This window comes from Crotalus tigris, unplaced genomic scaffold (assembly GCF_016545835.1).
Source record: "Crotalus tigris isolate CLP2741 ecotype Arizona unplaced genomic scaffold, ASM1654583v1 scf7180000018304.516572, whole genome shotgun sequence".
NCBI classification, from domain to species: domain Eukaryota; kingdom Metazoa; phylum Chordata; class Lepidosauria; order Squamata; family Viperidae; genus Crotalus; species Crotalus tigris.
This window is the reverse complement of record NW_024096932.1, coordinates 188,919-202,905: the sequence shown is the minus strand read 5'-3', so window position 1 is coordinate 202,905 and position 13,987 is coordinate 188,919. Positions and strand designations below refer to the sequence as shown.

General features: G+C 35.3%; 1 protein-coding gene across 1 annotated transcript in view; it reads left to right on the top strand.

Annotated features, from left to right (window-relative positions):
• The window catches only part of FAM171B (family with sequence similarity 171 member B), a 36,568-nt gene that overhangs the window by 1,665 nt on the left and 20,916 nt on the right, over window positions 1-13,987 (top strand). The window lies entirely within an intron of this gene.

The following is a 13,987-nucleotide window of genomic DNA, read 5'->3' as shown; positions in this document are numbered from 1 at the left end:
GGTTAAACCCTCCCCTCCCTTTAGCTTGCTTCCATCCCCTCAAATTGTGCCCGAATTATCATATAACACAGTATTTCTCAACCTTGACAATTTTAAGGCATGTGGACTTCAACTCCCAGAATTCCACAGCCAGCAATACTGGCTGTGGAATTCTGGGAGTTGAAGTCCACATGCCTTAAAATTGTCAAGTTTGGGAAACACTGATATAACAGTATTTTCATTATTTTCTTCCTGGAACAATAACCTGCAAATTTCAGAAACTACTGTAGCTCAACTGTGTATCAACAAATCCGTCTGTTCCTGGCCTGTCAGTTTCACATTTGGAGGCTATAATAAATTCATTCGATTTTAGTAGCACATTGAATTTTTAAAAAAAAATCCCCAAGGATTTCCCCCAGGTAGTAGGTGAGGTGCCTTCCCTTTGATGCCTTAGCTTTTCCTTTAAGTCTAGCAGACTCCCCTTTTCTCAGGGGGATTAGGCTAGACCACATGTGTCACTTGTTATTTATGGATAGCGCTGCTGGGGAAAGGTCTTGACCACTGTGTGCTTAATGAAGCGGCTTCCTTGCCTCTTGGGAGGTGTGAATTAGTCCTCCAGTTGCTCTTCCTTCCCCACTATGGGGTTTAATTGCTCTGGAAGAGCAGCTGCAGCTCTACTTTAAAGCGAATATGAAAGCAGTTCCTTTGGCATATGGCGACTTGATTGTCTTTCACAATTACCCTGTAACCACAGAAAGGAAAATATTTTATTCTTACTTGTACAAGACATCTGTGATCTGTAGGCCCGGGACCATAATTTAAGCAGAAGAGAGTTTTGGATTCTTTGTGCATTTTGTCTGTGTAAGTGCACATGTGTATTCAGTATATATCTAGATGTCATTCACACTTCTACATTAGTGCAAATGCTAATGTACAAATGTGCTGTTGAGCAATTCCATTTTCTGCTTTCATTGGGTTCAAATAATGCCATGTATGAAACATCCAGCCAGGAGTGTAGATATCTAGTGATCTGTGACTGCATCTTTGGTGGTTTAATTTATGGTTTAATTTACAAAAGAAGTGTTGGCTTGTGACATTGCCTATAATTTTTAATGACAAAGAAAAGTGTTTTTTTACCACATTTTTCTTCCTGTACTTTGCTGGCTCCTTTTCTCTTAAATCTTCAAATGTTATATCATTTTGTGTTATCCTTTTAAGGATAAGTATTGGCTTTGCAGTATATTCTGTATTCCACTTAAAAGTGGTCTTTAGTTTGCTATGAGCTCATTTGTTTGGAGAGCACACTTCTGCCGCGCGTGCGTGTGTGTGTGTGTGTGTGTGTGTGTGTGTGTGTGTGTATGTATGTGTATATATATATATATATATATATATATATATATATATATATATATATATATTCAATAATGATGGTGAAAATGCGACTCCCGGGCATAATTATAAATAGAATGAATAAAGCGCGTTCACCAGGAGAGTTTAAAGTTAAAATACTTTAATTAAAGTATTTTACTATATTAAAAGGTTGCCAAGATGTTGGGGAGTTTTCCCAACGAAAGCTTGGCAACCTTTTAATATAGTAAAATACTTTAATTAAAATATTTTAACTTTAAACTCTCCTGGTGAACGCGCATTATATATATATATTCTCCTACATTAATAGTTATGTTATGAAACAGTTGGTACTCATAGTTGTATTATGAAGCCTTATTTTTAATGTTTGGATCAGGACTACTTGAAATTAGCAGCTTATCATTTATGTCTTAAGCCTCATCATGTTAATTCATTGTAGCTTGAATTTCTCTCCAGTGAGAGAGTCAAGAATACATTATTCTTTATGGAGAAGTGATTCTATAGTAGATTAAGTAGCATCCATGTGAAAGATATAGTGATATGACAAAACGAACCTGGGTTTTTTAATAAGATTAAGAGTGGGAGATAATTTTGATCCACATTTTTATGCAACCTGAGCTTATTTGCATTTATCTGATAATAGGTAGACCATAGCATATTTATGATTTAGGTTGTGTATTCCTCTGAATTTTCCAATACAGTTAGTGCTTCAATAGCTGAATAATAAGTGAGGAATAGCTTATTATTCAATAGTTAAATAATAAGTGAGGATTTAAAACATATTATGGAAAATGTCATGGAAATAACTGCAAATATTTTGTGAGGCTTTTTTAAAAATTCAGTGTGTTACTAAAACTGAATGAATTTATTATGGCCTGAATGTAAGCTGACAGACCAAGAACAGACTGATTTATTGATCCATAGCTGAGCTACATAGTTTCTGAAATTTGCACCTTACTGTTCCAGAGAGAAAATAATGAAAATTCTGCTACATGGGATTTCAGCCAACTAATTGCCATTTTAAATAATGGGAAATTTATTATTTTTCTTAAAATCAGATAAAACAGGAATCAAATCTAATTGTTTGCCATGTTTAAAACAATGACATCAAATATTTTACAGTGAGGAGTCATAAAACAGATATAAATACTTCAAAATTTGCTCAGTTTATAAAACATCTTGATTTTTATTTGGTTTGCATGAGACTCAGGATGAGGGACTATGGTGGAATAGGGGAATACTTGAAGATAATCTGAAACTAGTGCAACACAATTTTAGCTTGAATACATATATTTGGAAAGAGACAAGAAATCCAGAAGAATCCCAGTAGAGGTGAAATAAATGAATACATTTGTAAAAATTATGCATGCAATTGTTTATTGCAAGAATGTTTATAAATGTGTCATGTTTTATTCTGAAATGCTATTCAGAAAAGTAAAAGAAGGGAAGTAGTTTTTTATGGAAATAAAAATATCTGATCAAGAACCTTTTAAAATAGGATGTGAGGACACAGATTCTGATAAATAATTTTGGTATAATAATTATGTATTTAAATATATATCATAGAAGGTGTAGTATACAAGTCATGAATGCTTCAAGAAAGAACGGAAAACAAATATAAGAAAAATTGAGATCTCAAACAATAACCTGAAAAATGAATGAAGGCCTTGAAGTGTCATCATTGGAATCAAGAGAAGAAGTTCATTGGAGACTGAGAGAATTTTTGAACAATCTGGGGAAGACACTAAGAGAGGATCAATGTTCTAACAATGTATGGGATGGGAAGGGGAAGATGTGGATACAAAAACAGACAGGGTGCACAGAACCGGCACAAACATGTTTCAGGCAAAATATCTATGACAAGAGATCAAGTTATAGAATTCAACACTAAGTTAATTCTACCCAAAGAAGCTTCTATTAGAAGATATTTTATGAGGAAAGAATACAAAATTGTTTTGTTTGATCAGGGGTAAAATAAATACTTTTGTAAATGTTGAAAATCTTATATGACTTTTCTTCCTGAAAATAGTTAAAATGTCTTGAGTGATTTCTTAATTAAAAAGGATTGAATATAGGAAGAGAAGAAATGTGTATAAAAGCTGAAAGAGGAAGAGAGAAAATAAGGTTGCTTATGACCACTGTAAAGAAGACTGGAAGTTGTTCTTTCTTTTATAGGATCTTTTTCTTTCTTTCTTTTTCTTTTCTGCATTTTCTTTCATCTTTTTCCTTTTCCTTCTGTTTTATATTTTTTTCATTTTCTTTTATTCATCTAATTGTTTTTCAATAAAAAGTATAAGGAAAGAATGATTTACACAGGAATTCTGTATGTGAACAAATCTATTATCATACTAAATATCAGAATACATCTCTGTTTATATACAATAACAAGGAGGAAGAGAGAACTAGGCAGGGTGTGTAACTCTTGTTTGTACTTGTTTCCTTGCCTTAACCATGGTTTTACTAGAGGCACTCTATTTCTCCACCATATTCAGGCTCAAGAGATTAGTCTTGAGAATTGATCCTATAGAATAGGAGATTGCTTTACATTTTAAGAACAAAGAAAAATGTCATGGCCAAACTTCCTCAGTCTCAATCTGCAAAATTTAGAATAACGGAATAATAAATGAATAGTAATAACAAATAATAATAAAAATAATAAATTTCATGAATAATGGAAGGATTTGAACACAGGTGTCCTTGGTTAAAATTCAACATGTAGCTGGTCTCACTAGCTTTTATTGGATAGCAATTTATATAATACTCAACCCCAACTTGGGCATTCAAGTTGGTATGATGGTATATGTAGGGCCAACCATTTTAGATAGTTTGGGAAAGCTGATATAAGAATTGAATACTTTTTACTTTTTAATTGCATGGACCTTCGTGATTTCTTGATTATTTATGTGGAATTATTCTATAGAAATTGATCTTTTTGTTGAAATAATACATATTAGTCCACATTTCTTCATTATAATTTGAGGTATTTGAAAGTAATGACTTGGCATATGATACATTTTCTGTTAAATTCTTTTGTAAGAGAATTGATGCTATAAGGATTGTATAAGAGTGATGATTTATCTTAGCTCACTGGGCTTGTTAGTTCTCCGTCCTCATATTTGCCTCTATTGATTGCTTTTCTATGAAAAATTCAATGAACAAAGTTGGAAAAAATCCACTTTCCACAAATTAGCTTACCTTCATGTAAATATCAACTTTGCCCTCTAAATATTTTATCACATATATATTATTTATAAAAGTATTTAGCTTTTAAGTTTCATGAGCAGTGCCTGAATTAATTTGATAGCAGGTATTTGATACATTATCTTGAAGCAGAAAAGAAGGATGCCAAGTAATGGCACATATTTAAATACGTTGGATTCTGTAGTTATCTCTGATTATAAATAGTAACTTTAAGCATTGACAGCTCTAGCTACAAGCCAGTCCTACATAGGTAGGACAACTATGTAGTAACTGAATCTTGCAAGTTCAAATGAGTCTCTTTTTCTTCACTTTATCTTTGTGTGAACTAGGTAGAGGCCTGTCTGAGAGCTTTTCTCAAATTAATTTTCCTGGAAAGGGCTTAAGCCCCGCTTATCTGACCACTTCTTTGCTAACAGCTTTTCTTGCTGACCTTTAAGGCCATTCCCTATGCCCTCTATGAGCATTAGCAGAATGAAAAGTCGATTGATCCCATCATTATGCCCAATCCCTAAGAATACCAGGTATTGTGTAAGTTCCATCCATGTAACTAATGAAAGGATCTCAAAAGGTTGGTGGATAGCTGTCCAGTTTTTGTGTGTGTGAATTGTGATTATAACTATTGTAGTTGTTAGCTATTTTTACAAAGAATCCTAATCTAACACTTGGTTGAAGAAAATGTGATATTCTTCAGACAGAAATCCATACAACTAAACAGTACATGCCATTTGAACCTTTTAGCTTTTACAAAGAGGTGTTGAGTGTTCAGGGTATTTTTTTGTAATTTCAAATGAATCCGAAATTATAGGGCAGCGGCTCCCAACCTTTTCTATACCCCGCATCCCTAGAACGCTTCTGACATATTCTCGCATCCCTTACAAAAAATTGAAATAATGGCAATGAATTATGCATATACACTATAATTTTGAAAACCCAAATTTTTGCACCCCCCGGAATATCATATCACATCCCCAGGGGGGTGCAAGCACCCCGGTTGGGAACCCCTGTTATAAGGATTTTAGTGTGAGGAAATTAAATTACTCAAGTGTAACATCTTGCTGATAGTAATTTTTTCTGCGTTCTGGAGATAATTTTATGTGGGTTTTTTATTTTTCTTCTGTGGTAGCTACCCACATCTTTGTACTATTGTTGATTCAGAAACCAGTTTCTCTTGGTCATTAAGATGGTGTACAGAGGTTTCTAAAAAATACATTGAATGATAAAATGCTGAAAGTGGCTCCTTTTTTTAAAATTATGATGATAATGATTAAGACGTTTAATTCAGTTGTCTACATCAAAAATTCCTAAATTTTCTTAGTTTACTTGGTGACATAATTTTTTAATTGTGTCTCTAGGCCAAAAGAACCGTACTGTTTAGTTTTGTAAAGTTACATGCTTGAGATGGGAGGCCATATAAATTACATAAATAAAAATAAAATATCTGAATATCTAACAGTTACATCTATTAAATAGTTAGGTTCAAAGTTAAAATACCCTGTGGAAATCCTGTGAATTTGCTGCAGCATTCCAGGATACTCCAGCACACCATTTAGGAATTGCAGATTTACAGATGATGCTTGTGATGATCACATAAATTTTACTACTTGGCTGGATGTCTCTGTAATGGATGTGAGAATGACAGGAGGAGACAGCAGGGAGAGCCACAGCCTGGACAACTGCATGCAAGAGGAATGGCAGAAGGAAGGAGGTCTTGGAAAGGAAAAGCAAAGAAGGGGAGAAATAATTGCAAACTTACAGGATTCTGCTACTATATATTTACAATAGGTTTAGCTGCATGATTTGTGTGTCTTGTTTGGTATTACTTTGAAGAGCAGATAGTCTTGGGGAGTTAATGTTGTTCTTTGAGTCCTCTTTATCTGGATCAGAAAGTGATGTTATGGCTTACTGGTTTCCCCATCATATTTATAGTATAGCTTGAACATCTGGCGACTCCATGGCTGTAGTCTGCATTGGATGGTCCTAAGCAGGTTTTGTGTGTGTGTATAGGTGTGCTTATGTGTGGATTTAGAGATATTGTATGATAGTTTCCACACTATTGTGTTTCTTTTTGTTGGTATTTGTATTGACCTCTTCCAAGGCCCTTTTTCCAACTATTTGTCCATCAATCCCAAAAGAAAAATCTCTGATCCCAACTGTATATTAATCTTTAAAGTCCTCTGAACCAGTGAATATATTTGAATCCAAAATTTTCTAGCTTTTTCACATATCTATCAAGTATGATAAAATATCCCTTCTTATTGTTTACATTTCTAATATGAATTTGAATTGCCTTATACATTCTAATCTAGACCATTTATCTGATAACAAATCAACAGTACATCATTTTTATAAAAAATCCCTTTAAGATTTATAACGTAATATAAATTTCAATCCTTTCATCTGTTGATATCCACACATACAGGCTGTGGTGGGATTCAGCCAGTTCGCACCACTTCAGCAGAATCGGTAGCTAATTTTTTGTTGCCCAGGCCCAGAATGGACTTCCAAAAGCGGCATCCACACAGAGAACCAGTTGTTCACCACTGCATACAGGTATCATTTGGGTTATATAAAGACTGTTAGGAATTAAATCATTGGATTGGCAAAAATTGATAAATCATCCTTGTGCTTCATTTTGGCACAAGGTCATATAGTCCAACTATATTTTTGTTAATATTTCCAACTGTGGCATTCCATTTCCAACACTATACCACCACCACTAACATCCAAACATGGTAGCACAGTAGGACTTGGAGGCAATACATAATTTTTGCATGCATGAGGCATATATATAAAAGAAACAGCGAAATCACTTGCCCATAGAGGAAAAAATAAATCCTGGATAAGAAGGAACCATTATTGGTTATGTCTTTCCTGGCAATCACGTTATTAATAGTCCCTTTCATCACAGCTATTTAGCAAGATTGTCCAATATACAGAGGCAGCATAGTAATTAAGATCTACACTTGGACCCAGGGAGACCCAGGTTTAATTTTCCATTCAATCATAAAGCCTTTTCATGATTTTTAGATCAGCCATCTCTTTTTTCTAACCTGGTTTATAGGACTGTTGTAAGTCCTAGGACTATTGTCAGAATGACAAATCTACTGATCAACTCAAAAAGGTTTAATGACCCCATCCTCTATGACCAGCCCCATCTTTTTAAGGCATGTTTGTGTATCCTCCCACAAATAGTTAGGATGGGGTGGGGTTTTGGGGGTCATGAGAAAATACTGTCCAATACAATAGTGGCTGCTACATGGAACAGCTTTCTCCAAAGATATTGGCTTGGATTTCTTCCTGGTTTTATTTTTAAGATGTTCTTGTTGCAGTGTTTTAACTTTGGGGAAATAGGTATGAAATTTAAAGGCTGATCATTCCTGACTGCCTGCTGTTAGAGAAAAAATAATTGTTGATTGTTTTTTTTTTTTTAAAAAAGTATTATCTTATTATGTACATTGCCTTGGATGGTTTTGCTAAAAGAAAATGCAAGATTAAAAGTCTCCTTAATATTAAAAAGAATAACTATATTGACAAAGCTACTTTAGTACTCAGGACAAATGAAATTATTCTCTTGTTTGCGGACACAATTAATAGTGTATAAGAAGTGTAATAGCGGTAGGAAGAGTGCTCTTTAAAAGATTTATGAATCTCGATAGCGTAGCATTAAAAACAATTAAATCACTGTCCCTAGGATTATGCAGCTGATAAGCAGTCTAAGTGGGGATTGAGACTGAGAAATCAGCAAGGTTGGAGTTTATATCAAGACTATAAGTTCACCTGAGTTTTGGCATTCGAAACAAATCTGTTCTTATTTCTCAGAGTTCCCTAATTTGGAATGTGGCTATTTGAAAATAAAATAAAAGAGTTCTGTAGAATCTCAGCTTTGCCATGGAAACAACTATTTCCTGAGATAGTGTGCATACATTTGTGTATTTTTTTATCACCTTCAGCTTTAAATGATTTTCCAAAATGTGTATTTTGTACTTAGTTATAGCAAATAACTGTAAGAAATAGTTGTGGTTCCAGCATAGCCGTGTTTGTTTCCTATTTGCTACATACTCAGCTCCTCTTGCTTTCTGCAAATTTTTGCAGTGTTGGCTGGGGCATTCTGGGAGTTGAAGTCCACACATTTAAAGCCGTCAAGGTTGGCAGAGACTGGTGTAGACAAAGAGCAGATGGGCATTAAAACAATCCAGTTTATCAACCTTTGACATTTACTTTCAGCATATTGCTCAGAGGCTTCTTTGTTTCATAGATTTGTCTCTTATACAGATGATCCTTGACTTAAAACCATTTATTTAGCACTGAAAAAAGTGATTTCTGACCATTTTTCACCCTTACGAACATTGCAGCCTCCCCCAGGGTCACGTGATCAAAATTCGGAGGCTTGGCAACTGATTCATATTTATGACGGTTGCAGTGTCCTGAGGTCATGTGATCTTTGCGACCTTTTGACAAGCAAAGTCAATAGGGAAGCCAGATTTTAATTTAATTACTTGTTACTAATTTAACAACCACAGTGATTCACTTAACAATTGTATCAAGAAAGATTGTAAAATGGGGCAAAACTCACTTAACAATTGTTTAGCTACAGAAAATGAGAACTACCTGTACATCTCTAAAAACCTGCACAAATAGCATGTGGATCATACTGATCCAAGAGATGTGTTCAGACTTGAATGAACTGGAATATATTTATTTGCTGCTGCTTCTACAGATAAACTATTTGTTTTAGTCACAATTACTTAAAATGGATTTCACCAGATAGATGCAGATGCAGATACAGCAGAAGAAGGAAGGAGGAAGGAGAAGAAGAAGAAGAAAGAAGAAGTAGTTGTCCATTCAGTTGTGTCTGACTCTTGGCCATTCTATGGGCCAAGTCTCCCCACATCATCCAATCTGGTGGCACTATTTTGAGTTGCTCTATGCTCTAGGGCTGGTGTCATCTTTGATGGTGTCCTGCCACTGTATTCTTCGGTGGCCTGGTTTCCTTTTACTGCTAATTCTTCCAAACATAAGTGAACTCCCCTACATGGCAGGGCCAAAATAAATGAGGCACAGTTTTGTGATTTTACTTTCCAATGACACATCTGGTGTTATACTCTCCAGTACTTGTTAGTTAGTTATTTTTGCTGTCCAACAAATAACACAGGAGCTTTCTCTAGCATCACAGCTCAGATGTGTCAATTTTCTTTCTGTCACACATACAACACATTTGAATATAAAGCATTGTACTTTACCATTATACCAATTGTGGTTTATTTAGAACAGGGATGTCAAACTCACAACGTCATGTGATGTGTCGTGGCATATCACAACTTTTTTTCCATTGCCAGCAATTGGGTGGGCACGTTTTTGGCATGACGCATCTGGCCCACAGGCTGGCAGTTTGACCCCCCCCCCCGATTTAGAAGACCATCATTATGTGGAATAGAAGAGAATATTTGTAGCTGAGCGTTGAACTAGGAGTCCTTAGTGCTGTCTGAGCTTGGTTGTTTTCTCACAAACGTTTCATTAGCCAGCTAGGTAACATCATCAGTGCTAGAAGGGAGTAGCCTTAATTTTTGGAACCCATCAAAAATTCAAAGCCCTTTATTCATAATATAATTTGCTCATGGCCTTTGTCATGATATGGAGTTTAAAAAATACTATTTCCTGTTCTATTAATTTAAAGTATGATTTATTCACTGATCCAAGAGATGTGTTCAGACTTGAATGAACTGGAATACATTTATTTGCTGCTGCTTCTACAGATAAACTATTTGTTTTAGTCACAATTACTTAAAATGGATTTCACCAGATAGATGCAGATGCAGATATTTATTTATTTTAAGTTTTGGAATTAATATTTGAATATAAATGGTAATCAGTTTAAATGTCCTCTTTCTTGAAGTATTCATTATGAATTTTAAAAACGCACAGAACATATATAGTACAATTAAATGCAAATGTCAGTTTTTTCCCAGTTAACTTTGTTGTTTTTTTAAGACTATGGTGACAGCACAATAGCCATTCCTTTTCCTACAGCAACATCTTCCTAAGGGAAATTAAATTCCTATTCTCACCTTCCACTTATCAGTTCACTAGAAGAAAAAGTCTGTGTTTGTGTGCCTGGCCCACCTCCAGACCTGTGACAGACTCTTACAGATAGGCACAGCTTCCCCATGAGTTGTCATACTGGGGTGAGCTGACTCTATTAACTAATTTTATTGTTGGCCTTCTGCGATACTGGTGCATGCTGAGTTAATGTAGTAGGAAGACTGGTATCTTCAGCATAACAGATTTCTTCTTTATAGGTCAATGCACCTTTCATATCTCCAATACGTCTGAGCAGGAAATAGCATGAGTGAGACATGGAAAATGATGGTGTTCATTCAGCTATGACCAAATAAATCACCCTGCATGGGGGCTCTGAGATCCTTAGCAAGTGAGATGGAAATGCATATTGGAGACAGCTTCTGGAAAATCTGAAGCATGCATCAGGAATATTTGAAATAAGGCAAACTGAAAAGACAGTAAAAAGTTTTTGGGGCTGATTTAGTGCTGAGGAAGAGAATGTGAGAAACCCCCTCCCCCCCATCCTTTCCTTCCAATGCAAGCCAGGCCCTTGCCACTCAAAGTGGCAGATTCTCATCAGTCTGTCAGACAGTGGGAACAATGGTAGAATTCTAGGCCTTATTAAGGCACCCTTCTAGTCCCTGGCCTTGCCAGCTCTAATGACATTCTGTTGTGCTTATCAGTCCTCCTTACTTCTAGCAACCTGAACGGTGGCCCATAGCAACTGCCATTTCTGACAGCTCATGAAGTTGATTTGTATTGCATAGCATCGCAGCTGCCTTCCAGATCTTCACTTAGTTTTCCACCACCTTGCACTACTCTCCTTCTCATCACCCAATTTTTTCCAGATTTCCAGGGGCAGATGCCATGGTATGTAATTGTCTTTGTCACCTAATGATGCAGCGGCACCAAAGATCCCACCACCTGTCTCTTTTCACCACTCTCAACTCCTTGCTGACCACAGATGACTCTAGCAAAGGTTTTCAAACTTAATGAGACCCGAGAACCTGAGTTTTTAAGTCCTGCTTAAGAGGTGAAGCTCTAGTGATAGAAAATTGGCTGTTTGAAATGTTTTGTCCTTAGATTCTCAAGTAAATATATTAAGTTTTTATATAACCTAAACTTTGATGGAACATAGTTTGAAATACCCGGTTCTGTATTTATTAATGCTTACCTATAAGAGTAATATGCACAGTGGATTGAGTTAATTGTTATGTCCTCCCCTCTGTTAACTCCAGTGGGGTGACTAAAGAAGCAATACAGTATATGTTTGACATCTAGAATTGGCAAAACACATATTTCCAATAAGTAGCAATGCAAATTTGATTCAGTGACATTCAGTATGCTAGTGATTAGCAAATTTTTCCAAATATGATTTACAATTATTTTTTTAAAGTTTCTTTCAAAGACAAAAATATGCTTTTTAAAAAATTAAGTAATTTTAAAGGAAGGATTATGTATCATTTTCAAGGCTGCATATTTCCTAGATTAAAGAAAGATTCATTTATCTTCCTTCTTAAAATTACTAGCAGATAAGAGTTTAGGAAAAGGGTACGCAAGATGCATATAATGAAACATATATTCAAATTCAAATATAAAATCCAAGATTCTATTTGTACTTAAGAAGTACTCTTGGGGAAAAAAAATACTTTGGAAAGTGCTAGCCTCAGTAAGCATTTATTTTTGTATTTGGAAAACTAAGCTAAAGCATTTTATATCCCAAACCTGTATATTTAATTGATTGTAATTCCTTTACAGTTCAGTCCTTGGCTATAAGCATAGATTTGTGGAATTGAAGCTTTTATATGATACCATATATTCCTATATTTGAGAATACTGAGCAAAACTAGGTCACTAAATAGCTGTGGAGAGGATGATGCCCAGTTATTAGGAATTGAGGAAGTGAGATTTCTAAATAACAATAAATAAATGAACAACTTGTTATAGGAGAGCACTGTCTCCACATGTATTAAAGGACTGTCAGAATCTTGAACTTGTTTGTAAGCAAAACAGAAGTGGTTGCTACATGTATTTGTCCTTACATTAGCTATAGAAAATATTTAGGCCAGCCTTCATTGACAGTAATTCAAGTGGTAATCAATCACATCTGAAGGCATAGCGTCCAGGAATCCATTGCTGTCTCCATTGAGGAGCCTTGAAACATACATTATTTTAATATGTATTCACCCATTATTGATTACATTAATAAGTAGCACTAATAAATAAGTAAAAAGCACTTATAGTTTATTTCTGATCACCAGAACTGAGTGCTTGCTAGCATAGAGCCAAAATGGAAGCTGCCTTGCACAATAATGAATGTGTGCTAATAAACTTAAAAGTTTTGAATAAATTAGATTATTGCATTTTCATTCTATATTTCTTCTTGAAGCTCAAGATGGTCTAGTAGAGAGGGAGGATATCCTTTTGTATTATGGCCACATCAGCAAATCTATGAGGGGAATCAGGATGAGAAAAGACTGTCCTTAAAGACTTCCATTAAGTTCTGTAGTGAACTGGGGAATATAAATGTGAGTTTTCTTAGTTCTACAACAAATAATCAGTACAATACTTGGACTCGCCTGATTTTTTTAATTATTATTATTATTAATAATAATAATATTGGAAGGGATCTTGGAGTCATCTAGTCCAAACCCCTACTCAGGCAGGAAACCTTATACTATTTCGGACAAATGGCTGTCCAGTCTCTTCTTAAAGACTTCCAGCATTGAAGCATTCACGGCTTCTGGAGGCAGGTTGTTCCACTGGCTAATTGTTCTAACTGTCAGGAATTTCTCCTTAGTTCCAGGTTGCTTCTCTCTTTGGTTAGTTTCCATCCGTTGCTTCTTGTCTTGCCTTCAGGTGCTTAGAGAATAGCTTGACTCCCTCTTCTTTGTGGCAGCCTCTGAAATATTGGAACACTGCTATCATGTCCCCTCTCGTCCTTCTCTTCATTAAACTAGACCAGGGGCAGGCAACCCAAAACACTCAAAGAGCCACTTGGACCCGTTTCCCACCAAAAACAAAACACCGGGAGCCGCAAAACCCTTTTGATATCTAAAATTAAGATAACACTGCATATATCCTTTTTTACCTTTATTATAGGTGTGTGTGTGTGTATGTGTGTGTTTGTGTGTGTGTGTATGTATGTGTATATATATATACACACACACACACACACACACACACACTAAAAATAAATGTGTATGTAGGTCAGACAATATATTTGTTGTCTGACCTACATATGTGTGCGTGTGTGTGTGTGTGTATGTGTATGTATGTGTGTATATACACACACACACACACACACACACATTAAAAATAAAAATATGACTTTTGGGAATATCCATACTATTAAAACAATGATCACCAAGAGAATGCTTTA